This window comes from Hyperolius riggenbachi, chromosome 8 (assembly GCF_040937935.1).
Source record: "Hyperolius riggenbachi isolate aHypRig1 chromosome 8, aHypRig1.pri, whole genome shotgun sequence".
Lineage (NCBI taxonomy): Eukaryota > Metazoa > Chordata > Amphibia > Anura > Hyperoliidae > Hyperolius > Hyperolius riggenbachi.
Window position 1 is genome coordinate 89,726,283 of NC_090653.1, and position 13,218 is coordinate 89,739,500.

General features: G+C 43.0%; 16 non-coding genes across 16 annotated transcripts; 8 read left to right on the forward strand and 8 right to left on the reverse strand.

Moving 5' to 3' along the window:
* Positions 1-649: 649 nt before the first annotated feature.
* On the reverse strand, positions 650-722 carry TRNAR-UCG (transfer RNA arginine (anticodon UCG)). The gene has a single exon. It is a non-coding gene; the product is annotated as a tRNA-Arg (tRNA).
* A 277-nt stretch (positions 723-999) lies between these two features.
* Positions 1,000-1,109, forward strand: TRNAL-CAA (transfer RNA leucine (anticodon CAA)). Its single transcript has 2 exons — positions 1,000-1,037; positions 1,064-1,109. It is a non-coding gene; the product is annotated as a tRNA-Leu (tRNA).
* A 1,154-nt stretch (positions 1,110-2,263) lies between these two features.
* Positions 2,264-2,336, reverse strand: TRNAR-UCG (transfer RNA arginine (anticodon UCG)). The gene has a single exon. It is a non-coding gene; the product is annotated as a tRNA-Arg (tRNA).
* Positions 2,337-2,613: 277 nt separating this feature from the next.
* Positions 2,614-2,723, forward strand: TRNAL-CAA (transfer RNA leucine (anticodon CAA)). Its single transcript has 2 exons — positions 2,614-2,651; positions 2,678-2,723. It is a non-coding gene; the product is annotated as a tRNA-Leu (tRNA).
* A 1,154-nt stretch (positions 2,724-3,877) lies between these two features.
* TRNAR-UCG (transfer RNA arginine (anticodon UCG)) lies at positions 3,878-3,950 on the reverse strand. Its single transcript has one exon. It is a non-coding gene; the product is annotated as a tRNA-Arg (tRNA).
* Positions 3,951-4,227: 277 nt separating this feature from the next.
* TRNAL-CAA (transfer RNA leucine (anticodon CAA)) lies at positions 4,228-4,337 on the forward strand. The gene is made up of 2 exons: positions 4,228-4,265; positions 4,292-4,337. It is a non-coding gene; the product is annotated as a tRNA-Leu (tRNA).
* Positions 4,338-5,491: 1,154 nt separating this feature from the next.
* TRNAR-UCG (transfer RNA arginine (anticodon UCG)) lies at positions 5,492-5,564 on the reverse strand. Its single transcript has one exon. It is a non-coding gene; the product is annotated as a tRNA-Arg (tRNA).
* Positions 5,565-5,841: 277 nt separating this feature from the next.
* TRNAL-CAA (transfer RNA leucine (anticodon CAA)) lies at positions 5,842-5,951 on the forward strand. The gene is made up of 2 exons: positions 5,842-5,879; positions 5,906-5,951. It is a non-coding gene; the product is annotated as a tRNA-Leu (tRNA).
* Positions 5,952-7,105: 1,154 nt separating this feature from the next.
* On the reverse strand, positions 7,106-7,178 carry TRNAR-UCG (transfer RNA arginine (anticodon UCG)). Its single transcript has one exon. It is a non-coding gene; the product is annotated as a tRNA-Arg (tRNA).
* A 277-nt stretch (positions 7,179-7,455) lies between these two features.
* On the forward strand, positions 7,456-7,565 carry TRNAL-CAA (transfer RNA leucine (anticodon CAA)). The gene is made up of 2 exons: positions 7,456-7,493; positions 7,520-7,565. It is a non-coding gene; the product is annotated as a tRNA-Leu (tRNA).
* A 1,151-nt stretch (positions 7,566-8,716) lies between these two features.
* On the reverse strand, positions 8,717-8,789 carry TRNAR-UCG (transfer RNA arginine (anticodon UCG)). Its single transcript has one exon. It is a non-coding gene; the product is annotated as a tRNA-Arg (tRNA).
* Positions 8,790-9,066: 277 nt separating this feature from the next.
* TRNAL-CAA (transfer RNA leucine (anticodon CAA)) lies at positions 9,067-9,176 on the forward strand. Its single transcript has 2 exons — positions 9,067-9,104; positions 9,131-9,176. It is a non-coding gene; the product is annotated as a tRNA-Leu (tRNA).
* A 1,151-nt stretch (positions 9,177-10,327) lies between these two features.
* Positions 10,328-10,400, reverse strand: TRNAR-UCG (transfer RNA arginine (anticodon UCG)). The gene has a single exon. It is a non-coding gene; the product is annotated as a tRNA-Arg (tRNA).
* Positions 10,401-10,677: 277 nt separating this feature from the next.
* On the forward strand, positions 10,678-10,787 carry TRNAL-CAA (transfer RNA leucine (anticodon CAA)). Its single transcript has 2 exons — positions 10,678-10,715; positions 10,742-10,787. It is a non-coding gene; the product is annotated as a tRNA-Leu (tRNA).
* Positions 10,788-11,941: 1,154 nt separating this feature from the next.
* On the reverse strand, positions 11,942-12,014 carry TRNAR-UCG (transfer RNA arginine (anticodon UCG)). The gene has a single exon. It is a non-coding gene; the product is annotated as a tRNA-Arg (tRNA).
* Positions 12,015-12,291: 277 nt separating this feature from the next.
* Positions 12,292-12,401, forward strand: TRNAL-CAA (transfer RNA leucine (anticodon CAA)). Its single transcript has 2 exons — positions 12,292-12,329; positions 12,356-12,401. It is a non-coding gene; the product is annotated as a tRNA-Leu (tRNA).
* Positions 12,402-13,218: the final 817 nt, after the last annotated feature.

The window sequence follows — 13,218 nt, forward strand, 5'->3', positions numbered from 1 at the left end:
CAATTGCAGTGTTCCATTTGCGGTGTGGATCATATCTTTTCAGAGGAAATGACAGACATACTTTCCAAATTTCAGGCAAGAACTCTTCATATAAATTGGGAACCGAGGCAACCTTTTGAAATTGTTGAGCTTGCAACAAGAAGGAATCGCATCGTGCCACTTGACATGCTGTGTCTGCACCTTTGTAAAAGTCTGGCTTACAGCAGAATTGCAGACAAGGATTTCCTAAATCATATAGGAAATTAATTTTCTCATGTTAGTAAACAAAATGCTTAGCAGAAAGGGAGATGCCACCATGAATGTTTGAACCCTGGGTCATATAGTTTACTTAGAGTCTCTTCCCAGGTCTATCAGGGTATTGGGTTCAAAGTAAGGCAAAGGTTAGAATCCCAGTGTGGACTAGCAGTGTTTATTTGAGGTTGATGTAAAAACTTTGCTGGGACTTGCACAAGTTGTAAGAAAAGAGTTAGCGTCATTGACATTGTGGTGAAAGCTCAGCAAAAGCAGCCACCTTTGTAGCTGTAAACAGTCAAGGGCAGGGATTGAATGATAAGCATGAGTGAGGAAGCACAGGCTTTTGCAAAGTCTCCGAGGACATTTACAACAAGAGGAGCAAATACTCTACAGAAGTGACAAGAACAGAACTCAACGACCACGAAGGGACTCGAACCCTCAATCTTCTGATCCGAAGTCAGACGCCTTATCCATTAGGTCACGCGGTCTTATGCCTCTTTATGAAGAAACCATTTTCCACTGGAAACAGCCACCGCATAGGAAAAGACGCTCAAGGAGCACAAAGGATTTCATTTTTTAGAGCAGGCACATGACATTGCTGTCTAAGGTATTGCAGTGATCCAAAATGGCAGTTTGATGAGTGTTTTCAGAGAAAAAAACATGCCTTGCAGTGTTCATGAAGTCTTCTAGGCTAAGTTTGTGGTTGTCTCTTCTCTGTTAAGTATAGTCATTGTGCCAGCTGCATGGGTACATAGTACACCGCTTGTCAGGATGGCCGAGTGGTCTAAGGCGCCAGACTCAAGAGGCTTCTCTTCCCTTCCCATGGGCCTTCTGGTATCCGAATGGAGGCGTGGGTTCAAATCCCACTTCTGACAGAGCTTTTTTACTTTGTCCATCATGGCACATTGGTCAGGCCTGCCAAAACAAGCTCTTGGGTCTTTTCATTTACTAGGCTCTTCAAAGGGCCTTCTCAACAGCAACCTCACATGGACTTTTGGAAAATCTCGCAGAAAAGGAACAAGGCCGACTTTTTTCTACAAGCTTTCTAACACACGTTTTACAAACTGACAAATTCCATCCCCTTTGGCACAGCTACAGTCATATGGGTTAGCTCATCTTCTCTTCTAGTTCACTTCATCAGGATCAGAAGCTTTGGAGGCAATTTGTTTTGCTAAATCTTAAAAGGTTAGTGTACAGGTAAAGTGACAAATATGTAAGGAGACCGAACTCAGGAGATAGGTTTTGGCAATAACTTACAGGTCTTCCCTGTATGTTCTGACCTTTGGTGAAAGAGGTGGGGTTATTCCCTCTTCTGACAAGACTCATTTGTTGAAATTTCAACGGACCCTTCCTTGAAAAGAGTTCAGGTTGCAAGAAAACCAATTGCAGTGTTCCATTTGCGGTGTGGATCATATCTTTTCAGAGGAAATGACAGACATACTTTCCAAATTTCAGGCAAGAACTCTTCATATAAATTGGGAACCGAGGCAACCTTTTGAAATTGTTGAGCTTGCAACAAGAAGGAATCGCATCGTGCCACTTGACATGCTGTGTCTGCACCTTTGTAAAAGTCTGGCTTACAGCAGAATTGCAGACAAGGATTTCCTAAATCATATAGGAAATTAATTTTCTCATGTTAGTAAACAAAATGCTTAGCAGAAAGGGAGATGCCACCATGAATGTTTGAACCCTGGGTCATATAGTTTACTTAGAGTCTCTTCCCAGGTCTATCAGGGTATTGGGTTCAAAGTAAGGCAAAGGTTAGAATCCCAGTGTGGACTAGCAGTGTTTATTTGAGGTTGATGTAAAAACTTTGCTGGGACTTGCACAAGTTGTAAGAAAAGAGTTAGCGTCATTGACATTGTGGTGAAAGCTCAGCAAAAGCAGCCACCTTTGTAGCTGTAAACAGTCAAGGGCAGGGATTGAATGATAAGCATGAGTGAGGAAGCACAGGCTTTTGCAAAGTCTCCGAGGACATTTACAACAAGAGGAGCAAATACTCTACAGAAGTGACAAGAACAGAGCTCAACGACCACGAAGGGACTCAAACCCTCAATCTTCTGATCCGAAGTCAGACGCCTTATCCATTAGGCCACGCGGTCTCATGCCTGTTTATGAAGAAACCATTTTCCACTGGAAACAGCCACCGCATAGGAAAAGACGCTCAAGGAGCACAAAGGATTTCATTTGTTAGAGCAGGCACATGACATTGCTGTCTAAGGTATTGCAGTGATCCAAAATGGCAGTTTGATGAGTGTTTTCAGAGAAAAAAACATGCCTTGCAGTGTTCATGAAGTCTTCTAGGCTAAGTTTGTGGTTGTCTCTTTTCTGTTAAGTATAGTCATTGTGCCAGCTGCATGGGTACATAGTACACCGCTTGTCAGGATGGCCGAGTGGTCTAAGGCGCCAGACTCAAGAGGCTTCTCTTCCCTTCTCATGGGCCTTCTGGTCTCCGAATGGAGGCGTGGGTTCAAATCCCACTTCTGACAGAGCTTTTTCACTTTGTCCATCATGGCACATTGGTCAGGCCTGCCAAAACAAGCTCTTGGGTCTTTTCATTTACTAGGCTCTTCAAAGGGCCTTCTCAACAGCAACCTCACATGGACTTTTTGAAAATCTCGCAGAAAAGGAACAAGGCCGACTTTTTTCTACAAGCTTTCTAACACACGTTTTACAAACTGACAAATTCCATCCCCTTTGGCACACCTACAGTCATATGGGTTAGCTCATCTTCTCTTCTAGTTCACTTCATCAGGATCAGAAGCTTTGGAGGCAATTTGTTTTGCTAAATCTTAAAAGGTTAGTGTACAGGTAAAGTGACAAATATGTAAGGAGACCGAACTCAGGAGATAGGTTTTGTCAATAACTTACAGGTCTTCCCTGTATGTTCTGACCTTTGGTGAAAGAGGTGGGGTTATTCCCTCTTCTGACAAGACTCATTTGTTGAAATTTCAACGGACCCTTCCTTGAAAAGAGTTCAGGTTGCAAGAAAACCAATTGCAGTGTTCCATTTGCGGTGTGGATCATATCTTTTCAGAGGAAATGACAGACATACTTTCCAAATTTCAGGCAAGAACTCTTCATATAAATTGGGAACCGAGGCAACCTTTTGAAATTGTTGAGCTTGCAACAAGAAGGAATCGCATCGTGCCACTTGACATGCTGTGTCTGCACCTTTGTAAAAGTCTGGCTTACAGCAGAATTGCAGACAAGGATTTCCTAAATCATATAGGAAATTAATTTTCTCATGTTAGTAAACAAAATGCTTAGCAGAAAGGGAGATGCCACCATGAATGTTTGAACCCTGGGTCATATAGTTTACTTAGAGTCTCTTCCAAGGTCCATCAGGGTATTGGGTTCAAAGTAAGGCAAAGGTTAGAATCCCAGTGTGGACTAGCAGTGTTTATTTGAGGTTGATGTAAAAACTTTGCTGGGACTTGCACAAGTTGTAAGAAAAGAGTTAGCGTCATTGACATTGTGGTGAAAGCTCAGCAAAAGCAGCCACCTTTGTAGCTGTAAACAGTCAAGGGCAGGGATTGAATGATAAGCATGAGTGAGGAAGCACAGGCTTTTGCAAAGTCTCCGAGGACATTTACAACAAGAGGAGCAAATACTCTACAGAAGTGACAAGAACAGAACTCAACAACCACGAAGGGACTCGAACCCTCAATCTTCTGATCCGAAGTCAGACGCCTTATCCATTAGGCCACGCGGTCTCATGCCTCTTTATGAAGAAACCATTTTCCACTGTAAACAGCCACCGCATAGGAAAAGACGCTCAAGGAGCACAAAGGATTTCATTTGTTAGAGCAGGCACATGACATTGCTGTCTAAGGTATTGCAGTGATCCAAAATGGCAGTTTGATGAGTGTTTTCAGAGAAAAAAACATGCCTTGCAGTGTTCATGAAGTCTTCTAGGCTAAGTTTGTGGTTGTCTCTTCTCTGTTAAGTATAGTCATTGTGCCAGCTGCATGGGTACATAGTGCACCGCTTGTCAGGATGGCCGAGTGGTCTAAGGCGCCAGACTCAAGAGGCTTCTCTTCCCTTCTCATGGGCCTTCTGGTCTCCGAATGGAGGCGTGGGTTCAAATCCCACTTCTGACAGAGCTTTTTCACTTTGTCCATCATGGCACATTGGTCAGGCCTGCCAAAACAAGCTCTTGGGTCTTTTCATTTACTAGGCTCTTCAAAGGGCCTTCTCAACAGCAACCTCACATGGACTTTTGGAAAATCTCGCAGAAAAGGAACAAGGCCGACTTTTTTCTACAAGCTTTCTAACACACGTTTTACAAACTGACAAATTCCATCCCCTTTGGCACACCTACAGTCATATGGGTTAGCTCATCTTCTCTTCTAGTTCACTTCATCAGGATCAGAAGCTTTGGAGGCAATTTGTTTTGCTAAATCTTAAAAGGTTAGTGTACAGGTAAAGTGACAAATATGTAAGGAGACCGAACTCAGGAGATAGGTTTTGGCAATAACTTACAGGTCTTCCCTGTATGTTCTGACCTTTGGTGAAAGAGGTGGGGTTATTCCCTCTTCTGACAAGACTCATTTGTTGAAATTTCAACGGACCCTTCCTTGAAAAGAGTTCAGGTTGCAAGAAAACCAATTGCAGTGTTCCATTTGCGGTGTGGATCATATCTTTTCAGAGGAAATGACAGACATACTTTCCAAATTTCAGGCAAGAACTCTTCATATAAATTGGGAACCGAGGCAACCTTTTGAAATTGTTGAGCTTGCAACAAGAAGGAATCGCATCGTGCCACTTGACATGCTGTGTCTGCACCTTTGTAAAAGTCTGGCTTACAGCAGAATTGCAGACAAGGATTTCCTAAATCATATAGGAAATTAATTTTCTCATGTTAGTAAACAAAATGCTTAGCAGAAAGGGAGATGCCACCATGAATGTTTGAACCCTGGGTCATATAGTTTACTTAGAGTCTCTTCCGAGGTCTATCAGGGTATTGGGTTCAAAGTAAGGCAAAGGTTAGAATCCCAGTGTGGACTAGCAGTGTTTATTTGAGGTTGATGTAAAAACTTTGCTGGGACTTGCACAAGTTGTAAGAAAAGAGTTAGCGTCATTGACATTGTGGTGAAAGCTCAGCAAAAGCAGCCACCTTTGTAGCTGTAAACAGTCAAGGGCAGGGATTGAATGATAAGCATGAGTGAGGAAGCACAGGCTTTTGCAAAGTCTCCGAGGACATTTACAACAAGAGGAGCAAATACTCTACAGAAGTGACAAGAACAGAACTCAACGACCAGGAAGGGACTCGAACCCTCAATCTTCTGATCCGAAGTCAGACGCCTTATCCATTAGGCCACGCGGTCTCATGCCTCTTTATGAAGAAACCATTTTCCACTGGAAACAGCCACCGCATAGGAAAAGACGCTCAAGGAGCACAAAGGATTTCATTTGTTAGAGCAGGCACATGACATTGCTGTCTAAGGTATTGCAGTGATCCAAAATGGCAGTTTGATGAGTGTTTTCAGAGAAAAAAACATGCCTTGCAGTGTTCATGAAGTCTTCTAGGCTAAGTTTGTGGTTGTCTCTTCTCTGTTAAGTATAGTCATTGTGCCAGCTGCATGGGTACATAGTGCACCGCTTGTCAGGATGGCCGAGTGGTCTAAGGCGCCAGACTCAAGAGGCTTCTCTTCCCTTCTCATGGGCCTTCTGGTCTCCGAATGGAGGCGTGGGTTCAAATCCCACTTCTGACAGAGCTTTTTCACTTTGTCCATCATGGCACATTGGTCAGGCCTGCCAAAACAAGCTCTTGGGTCTTTTCATTTACTAGGCTCTTCAAAGGGCCTTCTCAACAGCAACCTCACATGGACTTTTGGAAAATCTCGCAGAAAAGGAACAAGGCCGACTTTTTTCTACAAGCTTTCTAACACACGTTTTACAAACTGACAAATTCCATCCCCTTTGGCACACCTACAGTCATATGGGTTAGCTCATCTTCTCTTCTAGTTCACTTCATCAGGATCAGAAGCTTTGGAGGCAATTTGTTTTGCTAAATCTTAAAAGGTTAGTGTACAGGTAAAGTGCCAAATATGTAAGGAGACCGAACTCAGGAGATAGGTTTTGGCAATAACTTACAGGTCTTCCCTGTATGTTCTGACCTTTGGTGAAAGAGGTGGGGTTATTCCCTCTTCTGACAAGACTCATTTGTTGAAATTTCAACGGACCCTTCCTTGAAAAGAGTTCAGGTTGCAAGAAAACCAATTGCAGTGTTCCATTTGCGGTGTGGATCATATCTTTTCAGAGGAAATGACAGACATACTTTCCAAATTTCAGGCAAGAACTCTTCATATAAATTGGGAACCGAGGCAACCTTTTGAAATTGTTGAGCTTGCAACAAGAAGGAATCGCATCGTGCCACTTGACATGCTGTGTCTGCACCTTTGTAAAAGTCTGGCTTACAGCAGAATTGCAGACAAGGATTTCCTAAATCATATAGGAAATTAATTTTCTCATGTTAGTAAACAAAATGCTTAGCAGAAAGGGAGATGCCACCATGAATGTTTGAACCCTGGGTCATATAGTTTACTTAGAGTCTCTTGCAAGGTCCATCAGGGTATTGGGTTCAAAGTAAGGCAAAGGTTAGAATCCCAGTGTGGACTAGCAGTGTTTATTTGAGGTTGATGTAAAAACTTTGCTGGGACTTGCACAAGTTGTAAGAAAAGAGTTAGCGTCATTGACATTGTGGTGAAAGCTCAGCAAAAGCAGCCACCTTTGTAGCTGTAAACAGTCAAGGGCAGGGATTGAATGATAAGCATGAGTGAGGAAGCACAGGCTTTTGCAAAGTCTCCGAGGACATTTACAACAAGAGGAGCAAATACTCTACAGAAGTGACAAGAACAGAGCTCAACGACCACAAAGGGACTCGAACCCTCAATCTTCTGATCCGAAGTCAGACGCCTTATCCATTAGGCCACGCGGTCTCATGCCTCTTTATGAAGAAACCATTTTCCACTGGAAACAGCCACCGCATAGGAAAAGACGCTCAAGGAGCACAAAGGATTTCATTTGTTAGAGCAGGCACATGACATTGCTGTCTAAGGTATTGCAGTGATCCAAAATGGCAGTTTGATGAGTGTTTTCAGAGAAAAAAACATGCCTTGCAGTGTTCATGAAGTCTTCTAGGCTAAGTTTGTGGTTGTCTCTTCTTTGTTAAGTATAGTCATTTTGCCAGCTGCATGGGTACATAGTACACTGCTTGTCAGGATGGCCGAGTGGTCTAAGGCGCCAGACTCAAGAGGCTTCTCTTCCCTTCTCATGGGCCTTCTGGTCTCCGAATGGAGGCGTGGGTTCAAATCCCACTTCTGACAGAGCTTTTTCACTTTGTCCATCATGGCACATTGGTCAGGCCTGCCAAAACAAGCTCTTGGGTCTTTTCATTTACTAGGCTCTTCAAAGGGCCTTCTCAACAGCAACCTCACATGGACTTTTGGAAAATCTCGCAGAAAAGGAACAAGGCCGACTTTTTTCTACAAGCTTTCTAACACACGTTTTACAAACTGACAAATTCCATCCCCTTTGGCACACCTACAGTCATATGGGTTAGCTCATCTTCTCTTCTAGTTCACTTCATCAGGATCAGAAGCTTTGGAGGCAATTTGTTTTGCTAAATCTTAAAAGGTTAGTGTACAGGTAAAGTGACAATGTAAGGAGACCGAACTCAGGAGATAGGTTTTGGCAATAACTTACAGGTCTTCCCTGTATGTTCTGACCTTTGGTGAAAGAGGTGGGGTTATTCCCTCTTCTGACAAGACTCATTTGTTGAAATTTCAACGGACCCTTCCTTGAAAAGAGTTCAGGTTGCAAGAAAACCAATTGCAGTGTTCCATTTGCGGTGTGAATCATATCTTTTCAGAGGAAATGACAGACATACTTTCCAAATTTCAGGCAAGAACTCTTCATATAAATTGGGAACCGAGGCAACCTTTTGAAATTGTTGAGCTTGCAACAAGAAGGAATCGCATCGTGCCACTTGACATGCTGTGTCTGCACCTTTGTAAAAGTCTGGCTTACAGCAGAATTGCAGACAAGGATTTCCTAAATCATATAGGAAATTAATTTTCTCATGTTAGTAAACAAAATGCTTAGCAGAAAGGGAGATGCCACCATGAATGTTTGAACCCTGGGCCATATAGTTTACTTAGAGTCTCTTCCCAGGTCCATCAGGGTATTGGGTTCAAAGTAAGGCAAAGGTTAGAATCCCAGTGTGGACTAGCAGTGTTTATTTGAGGTTGATGTAAAAACTTTGCTGGGACTTGCACAAGTTGTAAGAAAAGAGTTAGCGTCATTGACATTGTGGTGAAAGCTCAGCAAAAGCAGCCACCTTTGTAGCTGTAAACAGTCAAGGGCAGGGATTGAATGATAAGCATGAGTGAGGAAGCACAGGCTTTTGCAAAGTCTCCGAGGACATTTACAACAAGAGGAGCAAATACTCTACAGAAGTGACAAGAACAGAGCTCAACAACCACGAAGGGACTCGAACCCTCAATCTTCTGATCCGAAGTCAGACGCCTTATCCATTAGGCCACGCGGTCTCATGCCTCTTTATGAAGAAACCATTTTCCACTGGAAACAGCCACCGCATAGGAAAAGACGCTCAAGGAGCACAAAGGATTTCATTTGTTAGAGCAGGCACATGACATTGCTGTCTAAGGTATTGCAGTGATCCAAAATGGCAGTTTGATGAGTGTTTTCAGAGAAAAAAACATGCCTTGCAGTGTTCATGAAGTCTTCTAGGCTAAGTTTGTGGTTGTCTCTTCTTTGTTAAGTATAGTCATTTTGCCAGCTGCATGGGTACATAGTACACTGCTTGTCAGGATGGCCGAGTGGTCTAAGGCGCCAGACTCAAGAGGCTTCTCTTCCCTTCTCATGGGCCTTCTGGTCTCCGAATGGAGGCGTGGGTTCAAATCCCACTTCTGACAGAGCTTTTTCACTTTGTCCATCATGGCACATTGGTCAGGCCTGCCAAAACAAGCTCTTGGGTCTTTTCATTTACTAGGCTCTTCAAAGGGCCTTCTCAACAGCAACCTCACATGGACTTTTGGAAAATCTCGCAGAAAAGGAACAAGGCCGACTTTTTTCTACAAGCTTTCTAACACACGTTTTACAAACTGACAAATTCCATCCCCTTTGGCACACCTACAGTCATATGGGTTAGCTCATCTTCTCTTCTAGTTCACTTCATCAGGATCAGAAGCTTTGGAGGCAATTTGTTTTGCTAAATCTTAAAAGGTTAGTGTACAGGTAAAGTGACAATGTAAGGAGACCGAACTCAGGAGATAGGTTTTGGCAATAACTTACAGGTCTTCCCTGTATGTTCTGACCTTTGGTGAAAGAGGTGGGGTTATTCCCTCTTCTGACAAGACTCATTTGTTGAAATTTCAACGGACCCTTCCTTGAAAAGAGTTCAGGTTGCAAGAAAACCAATTGCAGTGTTCCATTTGCGGTGTGGATCATATCTTTTCAGAGGAAATGACAGACATACTTTCCAAATTTCAGGCAAGAACTCTTCATATAAATTGGGAACCGAGGCAACCTTTTGAAATTGTTGAGCTTGCAACAAGAAGGAATCGCATCGTGCCACTTGACATGCTGTGTCTGCACCTTTGTAAAAGTCTGGCTTACAGCAGAATTGCAGACAAGGATTTCCTAAATCATATAGGAAATTAATTTTCTCATGTTAGTAAACAAAATGCTTAGCAGAAAGGGAGATGCCACCATGAATGTTTGAACCCTGGGTCATATAGTTTACTTAGAGTCTCTTCCGAGGTCTATCAGGGTATTGGGTTCAAAGTAAGGCAAAGGTTAGAATCCCAGTGTGGACTAGCAGTGTTTATTTGAGGTTGATGTAAAAACTTTGCTGGGACTTGCACAAGTTGTAAGAAAAGAGTTAGCGTCATTGACATTGTGGTGAAAGCTCAGCAAAAGCAGCCACCTTTGTAGCTGTAAACAGTCAAGGGCAGGGATTGAATGATAAGCATGAGTGAGGAAGCACAGGCTTTTGCAAAGTCTCCGAGGACATTTACAACAAGAGGAGCAAATACTCTACAGAAGTGACAAGAACAGAACTCAACGACCAGGAAGGGACTCGAACCCTCAATCTTCTGATCCGAAGTCAGACGCCTTATCCATTAGGCCACGCGGTCTCATGCCTCTTTATGAAGAAACCATTTTCCACTGGAAACAGCCACCGCATAGGAAAAGACGCTCAAGGAGCACAAAGGATTTCATTTGTTAGAGCAGGCACATGACATTGCTGTCTAAGGTATTGCAGTGATCCAAAATGGCAGTTTGATGAGTGTTTTCAGAGAAAAAAACATGCCTTGCAGTGTTCATGAAGTCTTCTAGGCTAAGTTTGTGGTTGTCTCTTCTCTGTTAAGTATAGTCATTGTGCCAGCTGCATGGGTACTTAGTGCACCGCTTGTCAGGATGGCCGAGTGGTCTAAGGCGCCAGACTCAAGAGGCTTCTCTTCCCTTCTCATGGGCCTTCTGGTCTCCGAATGGAGGCGTGGGTTCAAATCCCACTTCTGACAGAGCTTTTTCACTTTGTCCATCATGGCACATTGGTCAGGCCTGCCAAAACAAGCTCTTGGGTCTTTTCATTTACTAGGCTCTTCAAAGGGCCTTCTCAACAGCAACCTCACATGGACTTTTGGAAAATCTCGCAGAAAAGGAACAAGGCCGACTTTTTTCTACAAGCTTTCTAACACACGTTTTACAAACTGACAAATTCCATCCCCTTTGGCACACCTACAGTCATATGGGTTAGCTCATCTTCTCTTCTAGTTCACTTCATCAGGATCAGAAGCTTTGGAGGCAATTTGTTTTGCTAAATCTTAAAAGGTTAGTGTACAGGTAAAGTGCCAAATATGTAAGGAGACCGAACTCAGGAGATAGGTTTTGGCAATAACTTACAGGTCTTCCCTGTATGTTCTGACCTTTGGTGAAAGAGGTGGGGTTATTCCCTCTTCTGACAAGACTCATTTGTTGAAATTTCAACGGACCCTTCCTTGAAAAGAGTTCAGGTTGCAAGAAAACCAATTGCAGTGTTCCATTTGCGGTGTGGATCATATCTTTTCAGAGGAAATGACAGACATACTTTCCAAATTTCAGGCAAGAACTCTTCATATAAATTGGGAACCGAGGCAACCTTTTGAAATTGTTGAGCTTGCAACAAGAAGGAATCGCATCGTGCCACTTGACATGCTGTGTCTGCACCTTTGTAAAAGTCTGGCTTACAGCAGAATTGCAGACAAGGATTTCCTAAATCATATAGGAAATTAATTTTCTCATGTTAGTAAACAAAATGCTTAGCAGAAAGGGAGATGCCACCATGAATGTTTGAACCCTGGGTCATATAGTTTACTTAGAGTCTCTTGCAAGGTCCATCAGGGTATTGGGTTCAAAGTAAGGCAAAGGTTAGAATCCCAGTGTGGACTAGCAGTGTTTATTTGAGGTTGATGTAAAAACTTTGCTGGGACTTGCACAAGTTGTAAGAAAAGAGTTAGCGTCATTGACATTGTGGTGAAAGCTCAGCAAAAGCAGCCACCTTTGTAGCTGTAAACAGTCAAGGGCAGGGATTGAATGATAAGCATGAGTGAGGAAGCACAGGCTTTTGCAAAGTCTCCGAGGACATTTACAACAAGAGGAGCAAATACTCTACAGAAGTGACAAGAACAGAGCTCAACGACCACAAAGGGACTCGAACCCTCAATCTTCTGATCCGAAGTCAGACGCCTTATCCATTAGGCCACGCGGTCTCATGCCTCTTTATGAAGAAACCATTTTCCACTGGAAACAGCCACCGCATAGGAAAAGACGCTCAAGGAGCACAAAGGATTTCATTTGTTAGAGCAGGCACATGACATTGCTGTCTAAGGTATTGCAGTGATCCAAAATGGCAGTTTGATGAGTGTTTTCAGAGAAAAAAACATGACTTGCAGTGTTCATGAAGTCTTCTAGGCTAAGTTTGTGGTTGTCTCTTCTCTGTTAAGTATAGTCATTGTGCCAGCTGCATGGGTACATAGTGCACCGCTTGTCAGGATGGCCGAGTGGTCTAAGGCGCCAGACTCAAGAGGCTTCTCTTCCCTTCTCATGGGCCTTCTGGTCTCCGAACGGAGGCGTGGGTTCAAATCCCACTTCTGACAGAGCTTTTTCACTTTGTCCATCATGGCACATTGGTCAGGCCTGCCAAAACAAGCTCTTGGGTCTTTTCATTTACTAGGCTCTTCAAAGGGCCTTCTCAACAGCAACCTCACATGGACTTTTGGAAAATCTCGCAGAAAAGGAACAAGGCCGACTTTTTTCTACAAGCTTTCTAACACACGTTTTACAAACTGACAAATTCCATCCCCTTTGGCACACCTACAGTCATATGGGTTAGCTCATCTTCTCTTCTAGTTCACTTCATCAGGATCAGAAGCTTTGGAGGCAATTTGTTTTGCTAAATCTTAAAAGGTTAGTGTACAGGTAAAGTGACAAATATGTAAGGAGACCGAACTCAGGAGATAGGTTTTGGCAATAACTTACAGGTCTTCCCTGTATGTTCTGACCTTTGGTGAAAGAGGTGGGGTTATTCCCTCTTCTGACAAGACTCATTTGTTGAAATTTCAACGGACCCTTCCTTGAAAAGAGTTCAGGTTGCAAGAAAACCAATTGCAGTGTTCCATTTGCGGTGTGAATCATATCTTTTCAGAGGAAATGACAGACATACTTTCCAAATTTCAGGCAAGAACTCTTCATATAAATTGGGAACCGAGGCAACCTTTTGAAATTGTTGAGCTTGCAACAAGAAGGAATCGCATCGTGCCACTTGACATGCTGTGTCTGCACCTTTGTAAAAGTCTGGCTTACAGCAGAATTGCAGACAAGGATTTCCTAAATCATATAGGAAATTAATTTTCTCATGTTAGTAAACAAAATGCTTAGCAGAAAGGGAGATGCCACCATGAATGTTTGAACCCT